Raw genomic sequence first — 21,482 nt, forward strand, 5'->3', positions numbered from 1 at the left:
CACACACACACACACACTAGAGGAAGGAAGGAAGGCAGAAAGGAAAAGGTAAAAAGTTTAATTGTTAAGATTTTTGGCAGTCTTGCCTGGCACACTTTTCAATGTTTTACTTGAAATATTTTACAACTTGGTTAAATTTTAATGAACTAATAATATTACAAATGATTCTTCTCTGTAGAAATACAAATTGCCAGTGGAATGCAATTGATTATTGTCTTTTGAAAAGATGTATTTTGCATCTATTTGTAAATTCATTTCAACATGTCTTTCTCTCTCTTTGATAAAATTCTAATGAATCACTATTTTTTCACTAATTAGTTAAATGAAATCTTTCACATTGATTTTATACCTACATAAAAAGTCATATGGTTATAATAATCTTTTTAAATTACTCTTTAGTTAGGCATACAATTAATTGGAAAGAAATTTCTCTCTTATTTACTAACTGCTTACATTGGTAAGTGAAAAAAATCTGTTGTTCTTCATTCTTACATTCTTACATGTCTTACACTTACATTTTTATGCGTAACTTTTTTCTTTTCATTAACCTTACGAACTTGATAAGGAAGTCACAGCTGGGTGTGGTGACCCATGTCTTTGACCCCGGCACCCAGGAGGCAGAGGCAGGCGGATCTCTGTGTTTAAGGCCAGCCTGGTGTACAGAGCAAGTTCCAGTACAGCCAGGGCTACACCGAGAAACCCTGTCTGGAAAACCAGTCAAACAAATAACCCACAGTCACTTCATTATTAACTGTCCATACCTTGCATGGGAACTCCTTTAATCCGGCCCCACGGCCCTTTCAGTGCTCACCCTCAAGCACATATAAAGAATCCCTGTTTTCTAGTTCAGTCCTTCAATAGACAAGGAATTTGCCTTACAACATGAGGACCTGAGTTTGATTCTCAGAACCTACTTAAAGTCGTGTGTATCTGCAATCCAAGTGCTTCTCCTGTGAGACAGGTGGTGGAAAAGGGAAAACTCCTAGAAATCCACGAGGCAGCTAGGCTGGGGTACGTAGCACCAAGCAAGATCTTCTCACACAAGGTGGAAGGGGAGGCCTTATAACCTGAGGTCATTGTCCTCTGACCTCTACATACAAACTGGCCGGTTAGGGGCGGGGGGGGGGGGAGAGGGGAGCTGCACGCGTAACCCCTATCCCCAATTGTTGTTGTTGTTGTTGTTGTCCAGGCATGGGGTCCTTGCTTTCCAGTAGTAGAAAGCAAAGGCTATTTTATAACTCATTATTTTCCCCCTGTCTCCTGTCTTAAAAGTTGCTGTTACCTAAGGCGTAAAGCTCCTTCTAGTGGAGACGAGCTGCATAGCCTTGGGGTTGGGTGTGCGCACCAGAAGGAAGCCAGGGCCTCTGGACAAATCCTGGAGCTGGAAAAGATCACTTGAAAGGCTGAGCTATGCTGATTTTCCCAAGCATGTTAAATATCAGTGCCCTCCATTTCACGTAATCTGAGGTTTCACTTGCCTCTACGACTTTAATATGCTCATTGTTTAAACAAAAGGCGTTCTCTGCCAGCAAAATGAGAGGGGGAAGGGGGGGAAGGAGAGAAGGAGGGAGGGGGGAGGATAGACAGAGGGAGAGGGAGAGGGAGAGGGAAAGGGTAAGGGAGAAGTAGAATGAGAGAGAATGACAGAGACAGAGAGACAGAGAGAACAGAGGGCAGGGACTATAACAGGTAGGGACTGAGGGATGCTGGGAGAACCGGGAGAGACCAGGTCTGTTTTAGGAAATAGTTTTAGTTAAATAGGCACCTTAACAGAGAGAGAGATCGAGTTTGGGGAGAACTATAAACACAGTTTGTGTTTGAATTCTAATTCGTTTCCTTACTCCTGTGTATGTTTTTGTATAAGGGGAAAGGTCAAAACACAGATGAGACACAGCGTGGGAAACGGAGCTCCATCTCAAATAATCTCCAGTCCTCTGGGTTTGAACTAGATTTTTGGTTTTATGTGATACATAAAATATTAATTTTAACTTCCCATTTGGCAGTGACAGCGATGTCTGTGGTCTCTAAGGACACTGGAATCATTACAATCCCCAGGGCTTTCTCTAAAGCAAGAGGCAAAATTTTCCCACTGTGAGCTTTTCCTTCTGATGGAAATCAGGTATCACTAGATTCTAATTTTTTTTTACCCCCTCTCCTTAGCTGCAGTTTTCGTAGACACAAGATTGCATCCTGCACTACCCAGGGAAATAAAAAATAAAAATAAAATAAATTTAAAAAAAAAAAGATGACTAGTACTCAATCTTTAGATCTGCAGGTTCTGACAAGTGTGAACATAGAGATAACGGAGTTAGAGGGCTCGGGCGTCCTCCCAGTTCTCCTGTAAGACAGCCAGAGGGCGCCAGAGAGGGATTCCTCTCAGGGTGGTCATTGTCCTGAGTTAGAACTTAAGTGATCTCTAAAGTCCCTAGACTGTTTCTCAAACAGGCACAAATACATAAGATACTGCTCTCTTTTACATGTACACAGACACAGGCATGTGCATGTACACACATAAGCACAGACGGTAGGTATGCTACAATTATTATGTTATAATCAGACAATGCCCAGATTATCAACACAAACATACTTACTATTCATATGTGCTTGATGAGGCTGAGGTAGGCAGGCACAGTGCTAACTTAGCAACCCGGGACGCCATTTGGCTGGAGGTACACAGGCAAGCACACCTCTCCTAACAAAGCACTCAGCAACCTGAGAGCTGTACTCACGTGGAGCCAGCCGCATGCACATCGCTCTCCAAACAAAGCAATCTGGCCATTCCTAGAGCTGCCTAGCAACCTCTCGGTACCTCCTCATTTGTGGCCAAATGCATCCCGGAGCATATCTAGGAAGGAGGGGCAGTGTGCCAATCCAGCCTGCACTGGTTTGGGGTGCACACACAGTAAGGCAAACCATGTTCTCTGAGTGAACATCCAGAGAAATTCATCTACTTACTATCTTATGCCTTTGCAGGACTCCGTATGCATGTGGTTAAAATCAGATTCACCATGGCAAAGGACATTACACAGTGAACAAAAGATTATATACCCACGCCTATCGATCAAAATGGAAAACTACCCACACTCCATCTCCCATTCCTTGGGGATTCACAAAGGGAAACCTCTAGCATAAGCAGGTGTTCTTGGGCACCCTAGCTTAGGGAACTGAGGGCTTCCCACCCCAGCTTTGTCTTACCATTCATTGCTGCTCTGTTTATGTGCACTCCTTCAATGCTTTGAACAAGACAGCAAGCCCGTGAGAACATTCAGTCCAGACAAACACAACTGCCCATAACTGAGAAATTTTTATTTCAGCCTTGAGGAATGGCTTTCTCTGCCCTCATCTGGAGCCAGCAGCCGTCAATGTCAAGTGAGTCTCGAGCAATGGTATGCTCTAGTCATTGCTTCTCATTAGAGTTCATGCAGCCACAAGTGGTGGCGCACGCCTTTAATTCCAGCACTTGGGAGGCAGAGACAGGCGGATTTCTGAGTTCAAGACCAGCCTGGTCTACAGAGTGAGTTCCAGGACAGCCAGGGCTATACAGAGAAACCCTGTCTCGAAAACAAACAAACAAAAGAGTTCATGCTATCTCCAAAGAGAGAGAAATTGTTCTCCCAAAAGGCTGAGTGGCCTGAAGATAAGAATGTTGATGGTCCAGCGACAAATGGTCATAGGTCCTTCATTGCCCCTCTAATATACTTTGGTTCTTAGGTAAAAATCTTAGATATGTATTCTTTGCAAACCACTGGGTTCCACCAACCTAAAATTTGCAATGCTATCAAACAGCATTTAAGTCCAAGAGCTGGGTTTTCTCCACTTTACCTTAACCTGTCTTTTCTAGCACTCCCCAACAATGCATTAAGCAAATGCCTCACAATTTCTTCTGTGACGGAAAAAAAGAAAAAATCCACTTCTGTGCTGGAATCCGTTGTGCAGAGCAGTCTAACGTCATTCCTGGGGTCAAGATCAGTGGGTGTATGTTTGGTTGGTTTGGTTCGTTTGCTTCAAGACAGTTTTTCTGTGTAGCTCTGGCTGTCCTGAATTCTCTCTATAGCCAGGCTGACCCCAAATTCAGAGACCTCTTGCCTATGCCTCCCAAGTGCTGTCTCGAGGGCTGGAATTAAAGGTGTGCCTTGTTTGTGAGCAATTATGTATGGCTCAGAATAAGCTCTCTCTTATTTTTTTTAAAATGAAAACTATATTTTGCATCAACAATCACATTCCAATGCTAGAAAAGCTCCACAAAAAGTTTATAATTTATTAAGGTTCATTTGCTTATTTCTTTTACTGAATACCTACTATTTGCCTCACAGACAGAGTCCCCTTGGCTCTGCCACCAAGATTGCTATTAATCTTGGAAAAATGAACAGTTCTGACTCATATTGGTTGCAAAGACATCTAAAGAGGGAATGGTCATTCTGCCTGAACAAAACGTAACCCAGAGTTACCTGGTAAGCCAACGGTGCTGCCAAACATCCAAAACAGATCCCACACATTCCAAGTCCTAAAAGTCGTGTAGAATCTGAACATCAGACTCTGGGAACACACCTGTTACAACTTTGTATGCAGTTTTAGCAGTTGTGGTATGTGAGATACTAGCTTATTTTCAAAGAGAAGTTTGGAGAAGTTAGTTCTAGAAAGAGTGGGGGACATGGTGAATCCTAGAAGTCATGGTTTACCCAACTCTCCTCATGAATATTGTAACTAGGTTTCCAGAGTTTACTTGGCTGCCAATTTATAACTGATAAAAGCCTAAATGGGGCTCTAGCTGTAACGCTGGAAGACACCTCAAGCATCTGATAATGTGATACTGAACAGTCTGGGGAGAAAGATGCTACAATGTTGTTGCCAGACGCTGAAAACATCACACAGTTTAAGCCTGCTGGTGATGGTTTAGCGTCTGGAGTGTTGCTGTCTCTCTCTGGAGAGCCAGAGAGCAGGAAGTTGATGAATGAAATGGTAGGAGAAAAAAGTGGATACTGTTTCCAGTGGTTGGCTGGCAGGATAGCAGATGCTAAGGTAAGCCAAGCTGGATTCGCAGTTCCCCCCCCAGTCTTGGCTTGTGAAAGAAGCAAATTGAGAAATTTATCTTGTTACCCTAGAATGTAGAAGAAAGAGCTGGTACAGCGACTCTCATTGCCAGGCACAAAAGATGCCAGGGCATGGATCAGGGAGAGCTGCCTCTGAGAGGCGGGAGCTGCCTTGGGGGTAGCTGCCTCTCAGCCCTTTCAAGGCAGTGCTTTCTAGAGGCAGAGAAGAGAAGGTGGAGCAGCGAGGTGTATTAGGAAGGAACTCGAAGGGTGAAGCCTGTGTGGTTGTTAATCTTCATAATTAATTTAGCTCGATGTAGAATCGCCATAGAAACAGCGCTAGGTGTGTCTATGCCAGTGTTTCTAGAAAGGTTTTGAATATGGGCGACACTATTCCGTTGGTTTGGATTCTCCACTGAACACAAACAAAGCATACATGTACGGAGTACCAGTGCTTGTTACCCGCTGCTTCCTGTCAGTGGATGAATTGTCCTGTTTGTCCTGCCACCACACCTTCCTGTCCACGTTCAAACTGAGAACCAAAACAAAACCTTCTTTAGGATGCTTTAGTCAAGTATTCTGTAACTGCAGTGAGAAGGTAATACAGTCTGTTAGAGGGGTGCTCTGGAACCGCAGCAGTGAGAAGATAATACAGTCTGTTAGAGGGGTGCTCTGGAACCGCAGCAGTGAGAAGATAATACAGTCTGTTAGAGGGGTACTCTGGAAGCGCCAGTCCCTGCAGCCCTCTGGCTTCAGCCTGTGATCAGCACTCACAGATATCTCCTATGGACAGGAGCTGTAAGTCCCACAATTTTGCAGAGCCTCTCCTTACTGGCATCTCCCAGAGTGTCTCGTACAGTTTCTGTTTCTTCATGGCTGATAAGGGACATGTTTGCTACATCGTTCCTCAATTCTTGATAGGTTTCACAGGCTCATTCAGGCAGTATGGCTATGTGAAGTCACTCAGGTGCAGTTCCAGTCATCACTGGTTCAATGAGGAGGTGTTCCAGGTCTCAGGGGTTTTCTTCCCTGAAGGAAGATTCAGCTCTTTGTGTGGTTCTTAGCTTCATCAGTTCCTAGCACGAGCCTAGTAAATAAAGCATTTGGCCAAGTTCTTCAAATATGGGCATCCACGCATAGAGGAGTAAGGACTTTTAGATGTGGACATGGACGGAGAAGAGGACTCAGGGAATTTCAGGTTTTCTGGCAGTCCGTGGCCTCCACAGTCTGTGATAGGGATTGGGGGGTGACCGTCATGGCAGCAGTAGAGAAGTGCCTGGGAGACAACAAGACTTGGGGTTATTGGAAGGTAACCATGAGCTGTCAGACTCCAATCTGCCCTGTTCAGGTTCACTCAGTCAATGAGTGTTTGAGTATACTGGGGAAAACCTACTTCTGTATTCAGGATTAGTATAATAGAGTAGGAATGTGGGATTCAGGGCTTTATTTGCCTGTGCTGTTCACCCCCACCCCCAGCCCCACCCCCACTAAAACACTGCATGGTGTCCCTTTTCCTCCTGTGAGGAAACTGTAAAAACGTTAAGCTAGTGTCCTCCCTCTCCCTTCCTCTTTCTCCTCTTTCTCCTCTCTCTCTCTCTCTCTCTCTCTCTCTCTCTCTCTCTCTCTCTCTCTCTCTCTCTCTCTCTCTCTGTGTGTGTAATAGGATCTTACTGTGTATCCCAGGCCAGCCTTGAGTTCACAGTTGTACCTTGTCAGCTTCCTGAGTAGTAAGATTAGAGGCATATGCCCTCATGCCTAGCTTCCACTCCAAGTTCCTTTTGAAAAACAAAATATCTCTAATTTACTTTGACAATTTCACACATTCATATATATGTATACATATATGAATATGCAGATCAACACATTCAGGGCTGTGGCCGTGTGTCTGAGGTGATGATGGTGAAGTCTATCCAAAGCTCCTGTGCTTGGATATATCTGGAGTGGATATGTCAGGGCACAAGAATGCGCCCCCACCACTCCTGCTGCCTCTCTGACACAGTCTCTGACCCGGGCTGGCCTCAGATTCGGTGTACAGCTAACCACCTCCCAAATGCTGGAGTTCCAGGCATGCACTGCTTCACGCATCTGTGTGGTGCTGGGATCCAAGCCAGAGCTTGAGAATGACAGGTAAACAACCTTGTCTGCCGCTCTCTGTGTCCTAAGGTGAGTCGCCTAAGCTCTCAAAAACTATTTCTTTACCTGCACAACGGAGCTAGTACTATTCCCTCTGCCGAGTACTGTCGTTCTCCTGAAACGAGGCAGTGAAGGTAGGTGTTATTCACAGTGGCTAGCATGTAATGAGCACTCAGCCGCTGCAATATGTCTTTACTCTGTTCACAAGTTTCCGTCTTCCTCGGGAAGTAATCTATGCCCTTCAGTGGAGCATCGCAGAGCACTCTCCTGCTGGCTTCTGACATCAGCACTGGAAAGCACCCGGGAGCAAGAAGTAGGTCTTGTACGTTCAGAGTTCCCTCAGGTACTGAGCTACTCTCTATAATCCACTTCCGAGGATGCCTGGGTTAGGTAGTAGACACTTGCTCTTATCTTTATGTGTGTTGCTAATAAATGACTTTGAAGGAAACAAAATAATCCAAAGTGTTTGATAATTTATATAATGAGAAAAGATTGTGTTTACAGTCTTTTACTCTGCCCCAACTAGGCTTCACATAAATAGTTATATATTTGAATCAAGGTGGCTGTGAGATACTCTGTCTATCAGAACCTACATTGACTTTCCTTTAACAAATGTGAGGCACAACTAAATGCCTTGGACTGAAATCCATTCGTAGCATGATTTGTTGTCGTGGTGTCTTGCAGAGGCAGGTGGATTTCTGAGTTCGAGGCCAGCCTGGTCTACAATGTGAGTTCCAGGACAGCCAGGGCTGTACAGAAAAACCCTGCCTCGAAAAACAAACAAAAAACAAAAAAACAAATCTAAAAATGGCATTTCAATTTCACAAGTTACGGTTGAGATAAATTGGTGTGTGACCCACAGGCAATCAGCCAATTATGTAATTATAAGAAATACATCAACTTCATTGGATTTCAGTTTCTTGAGGATATTTGAGAGACTGCTTTTCACTCCTGACTCTCTCTTTAGAACTTACACACACGCACATACACACACACACCAATCTTTTTAGATGAGGATGAGGTTATAACTAAATCCCACTTTTTTTTTTTTTAGTTTAAGAATCAGCTGAAAGTGGAAGAGTAAATATATCTGTTTGTATGTTAATTAGATGAGGAAAAAGAGCTACCACATTCCTGGATGCAATCATGGAAACAGATATAGCTGAAGTCTAAACACTGCTACTTTAGGTTTTGTTTTCGAGACAAGATCTCATGCAGCCTAGATTGACCTCAAGTTTCTCTCTCTCTCTCTCTCTCTTCTTTTTTGTTTGAGCATGTGGACATCTTTCTTGGCAACCACTCCTTCCTCAAAAAGAAGTTGATAGGTGGCAATCTGGTTCTTCTTAGGCATCAACATCAAGGCAGCTGCAGGGTCCAAGGCAGAAGCTGGAAAGGAAGGGGCATGTGTTTCTCTGTGTAGCCCTGGCTGTCCTGGAACTCATTCTGTACACCAGGCTGGCCTCAAACTCAGAAATCTGCCTGCCTCTGCCTCTGCCTCTGCCTCCCAAGTGCTGGGATTAAAGGCGTGCGCCACCACGCCCGGCCAACCTCAAATTCTCTACATAACCAAGGATAACCTTGAGTTCCTGATCCTCCTGTCCGCACCTCCCACGTGCTGGGATTGCAGGAACGTGCTGAGAGAATGGCTTACCATCTGGTTTGAAAGAATGTTCTCTACCTTATTCTTTCAATGTCATGGAGAAACATATGGTGGTAAAGGCTCATGTTCTAGCCTTTTCCACCTACACTAATGCAAAGCAATCCTCTCCCGAAGAAAACCTTACACTTAGGAAATGCAAGAAAAAAAATAGTGCTTAGGGATTGCCTAAATCAGTCAAATTCAGAGCCAAGCCCACTTCCTCTTCTTTCCTCTTCTTTCAAATTCGAGGTTGTGTTGGTTAAGTTAAGCCTAGTTCAGAGAGGGTAGTCAATAGATCTGTAGGAACTTGGGAGTTAAGGGAGTGCCTCCAATGTACTATCTTCACAATTAACAAAACAATAAGACCCATAACAGGATTTTGACCTTTCATGTCAATCACTAATTAAGAAAATACAGTCTAGGAAGAGACACTGAGTTACACATGCCCCTTCTTTCCAGTTTCCACCTCAGTCCCTGCAGCTGCCTTGATGTTGATGCCTAAGAAGAACCAGATTGCCACCTATCAACTTCTTTTTAGGAACGAGTGGTTGCCAAGAAAGATGTCCACATGCTCAAACAACCCAAGCTGGGACAAGAATGTGCCCAATCTTCATGTAATGAATGCCATGCAGTCTCTCAAGTTCTGAGGCTATTTGAAAGAGTAGTGTGCCTGGAGACATTTCTGTTGGTCCCTAACGAACAGGGGCATCCAGTATCTCCAAGATTACTTCAACCTACTCAGGGGGATTGTGCCTGCCACCCTGCGCAGCAGACATCCTGGGACTGGCAGGTCTCTGTCCAAAGGTTCAGAGGGTGAGCGACTTGCAAGATTCACAAGAGGGGAGGCCGACAGAGACACCTACAGAAGGAGTGCTGCGTCCCCTGGAGCTGACAAGAACGCCAAGGCTGGGGCCCACTCCACAAGGAATTCCAGTTTAGAGACAACTTTGGGAGTGAATGTGGTCAGCCGTCTCACTGAAGATGGTGATCGTGTAGTGTTGAATAAACATTAAAGAAAAGAGAGAAGGAAGGAAGGAAGAAGGGAAGGGAGGAAGGAAGGAAACAAAGAAGAAAAAGAGAAAATACACTCCAGACTTAGGTACAGGCGAATTGTATGAATGCTTTTTCTCAGTTGAGAATCCCTCTTTCCAAATGACTTTAGCTTGTGTCAAGTTGACATACAACTAGCCAGCACACAAGCCTTACATTGCAGACACCAGGAAGTAGAAGCAGGGATGAAGTCAGATGGCTCTGATTCTGTTCCCCCACCCTGCCACTTAACAGTTAAAAAGAAGAAAGATGAAAACAAAAGGCCCAACTGGAAACACTTCGGAAAACACTTCTCGTGGAGTTTTTGCCTGAAATCAGGGGTGGCTTCAGGTTTTGTGGAGCCTAAGTTAACAGACTCAGGGGAGAAAGGCAAACTTACTCAGGAGGAAAATATTAAAATATCCTATTTCGCAGATCACGTAAAAAGTCTGAAAATATGTGAGCATGGCTTGAGGACAATGGAGAGCAGCTGGAGCCTGACCTAGTGTCACTGTGTCTATGGCGGCAGGTGACCCTGTAGACATAAGCCTCAGCTATTTACCTTGCTCTCCTGTGACAATAGCCCTGGGACTTGGCTTCAACAGTGGAAACTTCACGGGCAGTCTTTAGACAAGACTGAGCACAGCTATCTTCAGCCACCTTGGGTTTCAGAGGCACCGTGCCAGACATCTAGGCCAGCTGCAGAAACAGCACGTTCCAGATTTCCCGTGCAGAGTTGGCTCTGCAGAATCCTGTAGTCTTAAGAGGCCACACCGAATTGGAGTTCACCAAGAGCAAACCCCCCCCCAAAAAAGCAAACAAACAAATAAAAAACCCAACAACAGCAGCCAGAGTAGGGCAGACACTTTGATAAACATCAGCCACCTGGGGACTTCTTGCAGGCATATATGCCACACTAAATTGGTTACTGCAGGAAGTCTGTCTGGCTAGGGTTACGCAAGGACATGTTTTTCCAGGTCACTCAATCCTCTCCTGGATTTTGCATTCATTGGATCCTTTTCATTCCTTTAACTTTCATTTGCTCTTGTTCATTTGTTTTCTTTCCCTTGGAGACCCAATACTACATCTGCAATGACTTACTGAACATTTTTACATGCAAATAACTTCATGCTCAATTTGGCTAAAAGCCACCTCAACAAAGACTACATACAAACCAAGAAAGAAAAGTCCCCGAGAGAAAGCGAATCAAGACAAATAGGCTCCACGTGAAGGAAAACCACAGGTACCAATAAACACACAGAAAAATGCGCAACCTCATTAAGGCTTTGAAAGTAATACTAAAAAATAATCTGCTTATTCATATTGATAATTTCCCAATGCCCATTTGTCCCATTGGCAATACAGATTTGAAAAACAACAACAAAAAAAACAAAAACAAACAAACAAAAACCCCCACCATTTTAAAAGTTAATCATGGACTGGGGTTTCTTTTCAGGAGGACCAGAGTTTGCTTCCATGAATTCACACGGCATATCACTGACCTCTGTAATTCTAGTTCCAGGGCATAAACAAAACAACATCTTTGGGTCTTTATAGGCACCAAGCATGCAGGTAACATACAGACATATGCACAGGCAAAAGACACATATACATAAAATAAAATTCAAACTAAAATAAACAAAATAAGACATAAAACAAAATAAAAACTTAAAAAAAAAAAGTCAACTGCACCACATGATTCTAGCAATTAAGAAGTTACACAGGAAAATTTCAAGTTTGAGGTGAGTCTAGGCTACATAATAAAACCCTATTGCAAAATAAATACATAAATAAAACAAGCAAAAGCAAAAACCTCAGCAACAATTTAATTTAATGTTAACTACCATGTTTCCCAGTGTGTGTTTTTTTTTAAATCAGCTTAAATGTGTTAGTTAAAGCCAAGTACTAAGTTTTTCAAATAATGAAGTGTCATGTCACACATATGCAGAAGCCACCATGGACTCATGTTTAACAGTTTGATTGAAGTATAATGGGCATACAACTAACAACATATACTTGAGATGTGTGATTTGATTATTTTTGCCACGAACTGGCAAAACCATCGTTACAGTGAAGATATGGAGTATCTAGCACAGGGGAGTATCACCTCCCCTGTGTTCCTCCTTGGCCCTTCCTCCCTGTCTGTCATGTATACAACCTACATCCCAACAGTCCAGTGATTTGTTTTCTGTCATCAAATATGAGTTTGCATTGTTTAAATCCTTATTTATTTAGAATTTTGCTTTGGGTACTGTTTTTCTCTGTACCTTAAGTATACATAGCTAATTCCTTTCTATTACCTCATGGTACAAGTTGATTATCCCTTGACTGAAAGGCTTGGGACTTGAAATATTTCAGATTTGGAAATACCTGTGGTATATTCATGTGTGTGTGTACCGGATATAGGGCCCAAGTTTAAACACAAAGTTAATTTATATTTTGAATACCTTGTACACATAGCCTGAAGGCAATTTTATACCAAATTTCAAATATTTTAATATTTAAGTATTTAAAAACTTCACACACACACACCAGGATTCAAGGTATTTTATGTGTGAAAAGACAATTCTTTTTCATCCTACTTGGGCCAGAGAAACCAAAAGGTTGAACACTCCTACATATCTTATGTATATGAGTGCTTTATTTGCATAGATAGAATCTATGCAGCATGTACACATATACACCTTTATACCAGAAGGGGGCATCAGATGCCATTATAGATGGTTGTGAGCCACCATGTGATTGCTGGAAATTGAACCTCTGAAAGAGTGGCCAGTGCTCTTAACCTCTGAGCCATCTCTCCAGCTCCTAGGTTGTATGCTATTTTAATACAGATCTTATGGTATCGTGTTAGAGCTCAAAGAGTTTTGAATTTTGCAGCTGTTTGGGTTTCAGATTTCCAGATTAAGAATATTCTACCTGCCTTCCAGTGTATAGAGATATCATTTTTCTCAAACTCTTCACCTGAACAATGAATTGCTTTCAATTTTAGGCTATTTTAAATACAAGTTTTATCTTCATTAGAGCATATGTCTTCATTTCCTTGGGTAAGCATCTAGAAACAGAATAGCTGGTTCATGTAGCAGGCCGTGGACCATCTGTTTTCCAGGGTCTATGTCTGTTTCATATCCTCAGTTCAGTGTACATATTGAGCTCTTCCATAACTTCACCAACACCTGATGTAGTCAGTCTTTCAAAGATAGGATTATTTGAGGGGTATGAAGTGGTATCTTACTGTGTCTTTATTTTTTTACTTCTCTGATGACATGCAAATATGTCTTTGTATACACATATATATTCCTAAATATAAGCTGTTGAACCCATATATTGTTACTTGTATGCATGTTTTCAGGGCTGACCATTTGACACTGGACAAAACATTGACATGCTCTTCCCTAGGGAGGACCACCTTCCCCACCCCCAACTTTCTAGGTGGCCTGGAGTTCTTTGTGTAGGGTTAAGGTCCTTGGGCATGTTCACTGGTGCCATTGCTGTTCAGCTCATACTTGGGTGAGACTATATAGGCAGAGGTTCTAATGCTACTAGGAGATTCCATCTCACAGAAACATCCTTGATTCTCTAGTTTGTCTGGTTTTCAACCCCCTCTTCTATAATGTTCTCTGAGCCTTAGGTGCAGGAATGTTTTGTAGATGCACCCATTGGGACTGGATACATATTACAACTCTGAATATGTGGATATGTATCCACAACTCTGCAGATTGATCGGTTATGGTTTTCTGTAGTAGTTTTCCTTTGTTGCAAAGAAAAGTTTCATTGATGAGGGTCAAGACTTACCTGTGGATAAGGACAAATGCTTATGGATTGTTAGGGGTTTTGCTGGTTTAGTAAAGTAGTGGTTGCAGACTCTCCTCCAGCAACCATGTTGTCACTAGCATGAATTAGTAGTTAGGTAGGCATCCAGTACCAAGCATTATATCCCCCCCCCTTTTTTTGGACAAGTCTTATATTCAATTAGAGAGCAGTTGTTTACTACCAAGGACTGTGCGTCACTACTGCACCTGTAGGATTATTGTGCTATGCTGGTCATTGACATGGTTCAGAGATGTCATAGCTTGGTAGGCTGTTGGTGTCCCCTCTTTTGCAAGCTTTCATGCCTTCTGTTCTCATAAATGCTAGTCCTTGGGGAGGAGGCATTCAGGTAGGTCCCTGCTTGGGGGCCTCTGTGCCATGTATCTGAAATACATAGTGTCTTCAGCAGTAAGGACTTACCTTATACCTCAGTGGAGAGGCAGAGAGAATAACTAAGGGCCTCCGCAATGGGATGTTCGGGAGTCAGGCCTGGCCAGCAACTCAAAAGAGAATGCCACTTATTTTTATGGAATGTCTTGCTGACATTATTTGTGCAAAACAAGCTGTAAACTGGGTCAACTGAAAACCACTTTCTAGCCACTAGAATGTACCAGACTCCAGGGAAGTGAGAGGCTTCCGTGGCTTTAGCTGAAGTACACCACACAGGGGAGATACAACCTGTAGAGAGAGACCACCTCCAGTAGATAGGCATAACCCCCAGTTGAGGGATGGGGCCACCCACGCAGCTCAAAATTTTTAACCCAAAAATGTTCCTGTCCAAAGTAAAGACAGGGACAAAAAAATGTGGAACAGAGGCTAAAGGAAAGGCCATCCAGAGACTACCCCACCAAGGGATCCTGCTCATCTGCAGACACCGAACCCCACACTATTGCTGATGCCAAGAAGCGCTTGCTGACAGAAGCCGGGTATGGCTGTTCCCAGAGAGCTTCTACCAATACCTGACCAGTACAGATGCAGATACAGCCAACCATCGGACTAAGCCAGCGGACCCCAGTGAAGGAGCTGAAAGGGATTGCCACCCCATATAAAGAACAATATCAACTAACTGAACCAGCCTTGGTCCAACAGCTGAAGCAGTTAGAGGTCAAGTCCTGCAGATCAAGTACAGCTTTAGCAAGCCACACCACAAATGGATAGAGGAGTGGGTAATTCATGGAAAAATGGAGGCCAGCTGAGCTGTCATTTCAACTAAGTCAAATAGGTTCACACAATAGGTGCCACCAATCTCCAAACCTGAAATATAAATATATGTGAGATTTCCTCCAGGAAAGTTATTTTTTAGATACTTCTCAGACTTGTTGGCAAAGGCTATCATTTTTCATAAATCCAATGAGACAGACCAATCATTCAAGAGGTCAGACAAAGCAGATTTATTACTCAGATAGGTAGCAAAAACAGCAGCCCATGGCTCCTCCAAGGCTCAGAAAAGTAGCCCAGGCAGATGGCATCTCATCTGTTCATGTCTCATGTGCTACGATGGTGGAGATACCATGAAAACACTCTGTTCTGGGGTTTCTGGTGCTAGGCATCATGGGCATAAAGTCCATAGCACACCTTACTCTGAAGCGATGAGGTGAGGACATAGCCAGGCTTGTTACAGACATGACTTTCCCATGTCAGGATGTTGCTTTACCATCACTGTGAGGACAACGAGCAGAGAGGGACAAAGCAGGCTTGGCCAAGCCCATCTGGTCTTCGGGTGTGTTCCTAGGGAGAAATCTATAGAAGGAAGGGGAAGGGTTGTGAGATGAGAATTAGAATTCCGTTGGGCACATTTACGGAAATTATTGGTTAAATAATTCTATTATTAACTCAGAAAGGGAATACTGAGCACTTTGTACTGATACCAATCTATGTTTCTTTTAAAACTTTTTATTGATTCTTGGTGAGGTGTTGAACCCCAATTGAACTCATCTCCCCTCCCTTTATATCTACCCTCTGCCCTTGAAACCGCCCTCTCAAAAAAAACAAAAAATTTAAAAAAGCGTAAAAAATTTCACCATAGAGGCTGCAATGTGTCACACAGTATACCCCTTTTGTTTGTGTGTGTGTGTGTGTGTGTGTGTGTGTGTGCGTGTGCGTGTGCGTGTGTGTGTGTGTGTGTGTGTGTGTGTGTGTGTGTGTGTTTTGAGACAGGGTTTCTCTGGCTAGCCCTGGCTGTCCTGGAACTCACTTTGTAGACCAAGCTGTCCTCGAACTCAGAAATTCACCTGCCTCTGCCTCCTGAGTGCTGGGATTAAAGGCTTGCGCCACCACGCCCGGCTTTGTCCACACATCTTGCAAGTATTCACTGCAATGAACAGTGGTCTGGTTTGAGACCTCTGGCTTCTGCTACACTATCAATCCTGAATCTCAGGAATATCCTGTTGTTGCCGTGTCATGGAGATCCTGCAGCTTTGGACCTGCAGGAACAGCCCTTAACACACTCCAGCAGTTCACAGATGAGGTAGATGTTAGGGTGGGCCCATTCAAAGCCTGGGCTGTAGCTGAGTGCATCTCCCAGCTCTCCCACAACTGCACCACCCAGGCAAGCTCTCCAGCACTGTCAGGGACATCTCACCCAGTGCTGCAACTGTAAGGGCAGGGTCAACTCTCTCACTCTCGTGCCCCCGGGCCTGGCTATTTTGCACCCACACCACCAGAGCCAGCTCCACTGTGCTGCCTAATCAAGGTACAGGACCCACTTTCCCACATTCTGTAGCAGGCAAGTGGGGGGGCCAGCTCTCCCAAATGCCTCAGGTGGCAAGTAGGGGACATCTCTCTGCACCCATGCCACCTCATGACAAATGAGTGGTGGGGCCAGCTCTCTTACACTCATGCCCTGGGGCCAGCTGGCCCTTGCCCCTGCCACCAGAGCCAGCTCCACTGTGCTGTCGAGGTGAGGTACAGGGCCTCACTCTCCAGAGTGCCATAGCCAGTGAGGGATAAGGCCAGCTCTGAATGGCCCTTGGACATCAACATAGTCCCAGGTGGCAGCTTAGACCAGGGATGTCTGCATGGTCTTTAATATGAGCCAGGAACAACAGCACAGACCCCCGCTGCTGCATGACCATGAACCCTGATGGCAGCATGGGCTGGGATTTCAACATGACCTCAGGTGGCACTGCAGGCTACTCACAACGTGGTAGAATGCTCAAATTGTTCCACCTCTCTTTCTCTCCCATCTGCCCACCATGTACTTGAAGACTGCAGTGGCTTCTGCTGTGGGCAAGCCATATGGTTAGTAGACCCCTGGGTGTTTCCCTATGCTGGAGTCACAAGGCATGGTGGCAGACAGGCCTCTGGGTGTCCTCCTTTTCCACAGCCACATGGCATCTTAAGCATTTTCTAAATTCCTCTTGCCAGTTTGGTATCAAATTCTACTTTAACAGATAAGGAGAACAACTCAGGGTATCTTGGGGTGTTTATTTTATATCCAGGCAACACTTAATATCTGTGCTGTATAATCTCCATACTGTCTATGAACTCTAAATTCTATGGTCTTTCCACAAATTTCTGTACTTTGTGATATGTGAAAGGGCTGTCCCAACATCAAGTGCTTAGCTGTGATGAGTTGAAAGGAAAAGGAAAGGAAAAAGAGCTTCATTTCAAGCTGCTGAGTTGGAGATGACAGGCTATAAACCTACAGTGACCACTTTAAACCCCGTTAGGGACAGACTTTTATGGATTTTTAAAGGACATGTGGGAACCTGACAAGTGAACATGTTGGCTGTCCAATGTTTTTGGTTTTGTTTTAAGGTTTTTGTTTGTTTGTTTTGTTTTTTAAGACAGGGTTTCTCTGTGCAGCTCTAACTGTCCTGGAACTAACTCTGAAGAGCAGGTTAACTCAAAGATCAGCTTGCCTCTGCCTCCCAAGTGTTGGGATTAAAGGTGTATGCCACCTCTGTCCAGCTTGTTTTTGTATTTTTAAAGCCTTTCTCAGTAAAGTCTACTGAGTGTGCAGGCTGTGTGTTCACCTTAGGTCAGCCAAAGCTTAGGTTAGCTTTCACCTAAAAGAGACCTAGACTGTTGTACTTGAGTCTGTTTCTCGGGGGGGGGGGGGGTGCCTGCACACCTCTGGCACACTGCCCGAAGGAGGCAGGCAAAGTCTGGAAAGTTTACAGTTGTTCCCGGTCTCCACTCTGGGTACCTAGGCACCAGGTGTACTGCTGAGAGAGGAGTCAGGAATGGGGATCTGTGGTTTATCTTTTCCCTTGGAGCATCTAAGCGACAGACAGGAGGGGGAAGATGGAGCCTGGAACTAGAAAAATCCAGTATGATTAGGAGTTAGGGCCGAGAGTATCAGAGGGTCTGGAGGGGGAAAAAGCCTTCCTTGGGAGTTGTAGGCAAGGCTCTTTAATCAAAGGCCTTCCCCGTGGTGATCCTTAATGCAGCAGCTCTTGTTCATATTGGTTTATTTGATGGTGGATATGAATCCATCCATACACTTTATTCAGGTGAACCAAGTATTATATATCTTTTGTGGGAGAAAAAAACCAGGAAGGGAGGCTCATTGGCTGAAGGCACAAGGCTATCTAGATACCTTACTGGCATGGAGAAGAACTCCAGGTGTGTGTGCTATGTGACTCCAGTGCCCATAGTCCTTATGGGGTGTCATGGTTCAGAGTAGCAGAGCAGGTAGAGGTAGGTAGGGAATGGCTCCACTCTTGCAGTTCTCAATTCTGAGATTCCCAGGGTGTGAGTTCACTCAGCCTCACCAGTTCTGATGCCTGCCTTATGCCTTACAACTATTGTAGGTCCCACATGCCCTACAATAGACCATCAAAGTTTCTGTGTTGGTTAAAGTAGCTTGTGTCTGAATTTTTTATGGTCAATTTTTTGACAAGCATTCTTTCAGGTGTGACCTTGAGGAAAGGAGGATTTGTGTGTTTCTAAGGTGAGCTGATTTTTTAATATAGATAGATGTATACAGATAGATAATGTCTTGGTCACTGTTCTACCGCTGTGAAAAGATACCATGACTAGGGCAACTTTTTTTTTTTTTAATTAAAAAAAAAAAGCATGTAATTGGGCTTACATACAGTTTCAGAAGTTGAGTCCTCATGGTGGGGATCACGGAAGCATCCAGGGAGACATGATAACTGAGAGTTCTATAGTCAGATCCAGGCAGCAGGATGAGAGAGTTAGCAGGCCTGGCTTGAGCATGTGAAACCCCAAAGCTCACCAGCAGTGACAGACTTCTTCCAAGGCCACACCTCCCAATCCCTGTCAAGTAGCATCATAGCGCCATTCCCTAACAACTAAGCATTAAAATACATACATACATACAGACAGGCAGACAATCTCAATCTCTCTCTCTCTCTCTCTCTCTCTCTCTCTCTCTCTCTCTCTCTCTCTCTCTTCCCCCCCACCCCCCGTCGAGATCACCTAACTTGCCAGCAAGAAAGATGCGCCACAACAGGATCCTTCTGCAGACGTTTTTTAAGCAGGTTTTATTGCTGAAGCGAAAGACCCCAAGCCTGAAAACTGGTGCTGCTTAAATAGGCCTAAGAGGAATGCATCACTCTATGATTGGTGCTCACTATATACCCTCATTTGCATGCTCCGGGCTTGAGCTGTGACTCATCATCTGTGCTGTTTGAGCATGTGCACAACAGTTGTCAGTTAGTTGTCAGTTAGTTGTCCGACGCCCTTCGGGCTCAGGTGCCATCCTATAATGGTGAATGTGGCTTCCCACATCTCCTTTTTTGTTTTATTGAAAAAAGGCCTATTCCATCTATTCATCCTCGGATTTCCTCAATCCATGGAGATCAAGATGGAAAGTACAAGACCAGTCCCAAAACACCCTAGCGCGTGCAATGAGCAGAACTCGGCGCTGTGCAAGGGCTGTTTGAGGGTGTTGAGTGTCACTCGTCGCAGTGCAATAGGCAGCAAGGCCTGTGGGGTGCAAGAGCTAACAACTCAACAGGTCGTACTATTCTTTAGGTAGTGACAACCAGACTTCTGAGGAGGCACCACTATCAAGGGCCAAAGAGCTGGAGTGATGATGACTTTGTCACGTCTTTGTTGGGTTTTACGTTTGCACAGCAATCAAAGTAACAATACTCCTCCACAGCATATTATTGCACCAAATAGAGAAACTCCCACCCACTCCTTAAAGTAAGAAAATGCAGAAGTAAGTCAAGAGGTAAAATCTCCAAGGGTGATGGGTTCAACACGCGTCCCTTTAAGGGTTAGGATCTGCATCTGTAGCTTCTGTTGCAACTCCTCCAGCTCCACGGACCATTGTCCCTCCAGGTAATTGGAGAGGTTTTGGCTGCTAAAACGAGAATCATTAACATATTTTATAGAGGTAATACACAAATTGGTTGTGGAAGAGACACAGCTCAGTTGAACCATATCGGTCAAAGTATCTACTTGATGTTGTAGCAGATCAACTCTTTGATTGACCAGTAATATACCTGAGGCTAGCTGTGCATCGACTCTCTGTAGAGTGGACAATGCCACAGAGGTAGTCTTACCAATCTCATTGATGGTATTGGCTGTATTGACCTGATTTGCCATGGCTATTCTAGCCATAACTGTGGCGGCAGCAGATACCACAATTGCTATAATAATAGCTGCTGTAATTCCAAAATCTCTCTTATGCCTATACAATGTTGCTATAGGGAACTCATCAGGGTTAGCTGCTACTGGCACAGGGACCAATATGGGGATTTTGACTACAATGGCCAAGGACAAGGTCCCATTCCAACATTCAGATAAAACACAAGAATGTTGTGTACTATTACAAAGAACTGAGGAGCCCGTTGGAAAGTTCTAAAGGATCCTGCCAATTAGCAATTGTACCATTTCTAATCCAAATACATGGCAAAGATGAATCTCCCATAGTAAAACATAAAGTGTCATGTAAGGAAAAATTAGTAGAGGTATATGGTTGGGGAGCTTCCCCATTGGGAATCATGCATGGCACGTTTTGTTGGCACACGGTTGAAAAGCATGCAGGCAACACTGTTGAATTGAAACATACAGGCATAGGTACTGGCCATGTTTTTACTATGGCCCATAAGGGGATACCGGTACTGAATTTAATCCATATCCACATCAGCAGCACTCCCATCCGGTACACAGCCCTCTGGGTCTTCATGATCTTCTTTTAGAATTCGCACCAATCACGTTGGTACCCAGATTGGATTGTCTTCTCTCTTTATTATTCCCATGTCATGCAGTTCTGAATCCTCCCTGTCCTCCAGGGGGTCCTCACATGTGCCTCAGATGTTCTGGTTCCCGGGTTTTCAGCACCACTTGTCACGATCACCTAACTTGCCAGCAAGAAAGACGCGCCACAACAGGATCCTTCTGCAGACGATTTTAAACGGGTTTTATTGCTGAAGCGAAAGACCCCGAGCCTGAAAACTGGTGCTGCTTAAATAAGCCTAAGAGGAATGCATCACTCTATGATTGGTGCTCACTATATACCCTCATTTGCATGCTCCGGGCTTGAGCTGTGACTCATCATCTGTGCTGTTTGAGCATGTGCACAACAGTTGTCAGTTAGTTGTCAGTTAGTTGTCCGACACCCTTCGGGCTCAGGTGCCATCTTATAATGGTGAATGTGGCTCCCCTCCCCCGAGTGTGTGTGTGTGTGTGTGTGTGTGTGTGTGTGTGTGTGTGTGTGTATTTCTGTCCACCCAGCAGTTTCAGGGATCAAACTCAGATCATCAGTCTTGGTTGTAAGTCTCCTTAAACACTGAGACATCTTGCTGGCCTCACTTGCTAGCCTCAAAAGGTAGATTTTTACAGAACAGACTGAGACAGAAGAGAAGAGCAACGTCTGAGAATCAGGTCTTGATGGAAGGAGGGAGTCATATGTGCTTTTT

General features: G+C 44.3%; 1 pseudogene; it reads left to right on the plus strand.

The window, feature by feature from the left end:
• Positions 1-7,081: 7,081 nt before the first annotated feature.
• LOC110316177 lies at positions 7,082-9,781 on the plus strand (annotated as a pseudogene).
• Positions 9,782-21,482: the final 11,701 nt, after the last annotated feature.

The sequence above is a fragment of the Mus pahari genome, chromosome 2, assembly GCF_900095145.1.
Source record: "Mus pahari chromosome 2, PAHARI_EIJ_v1.1, whole genome shotgun sequence".
Taxonomy (NCBI): Eukaryota; Metazoa; Chordata; class Mammalia; order Rodentia; family Muridae; genus Mus; species Mus pahari.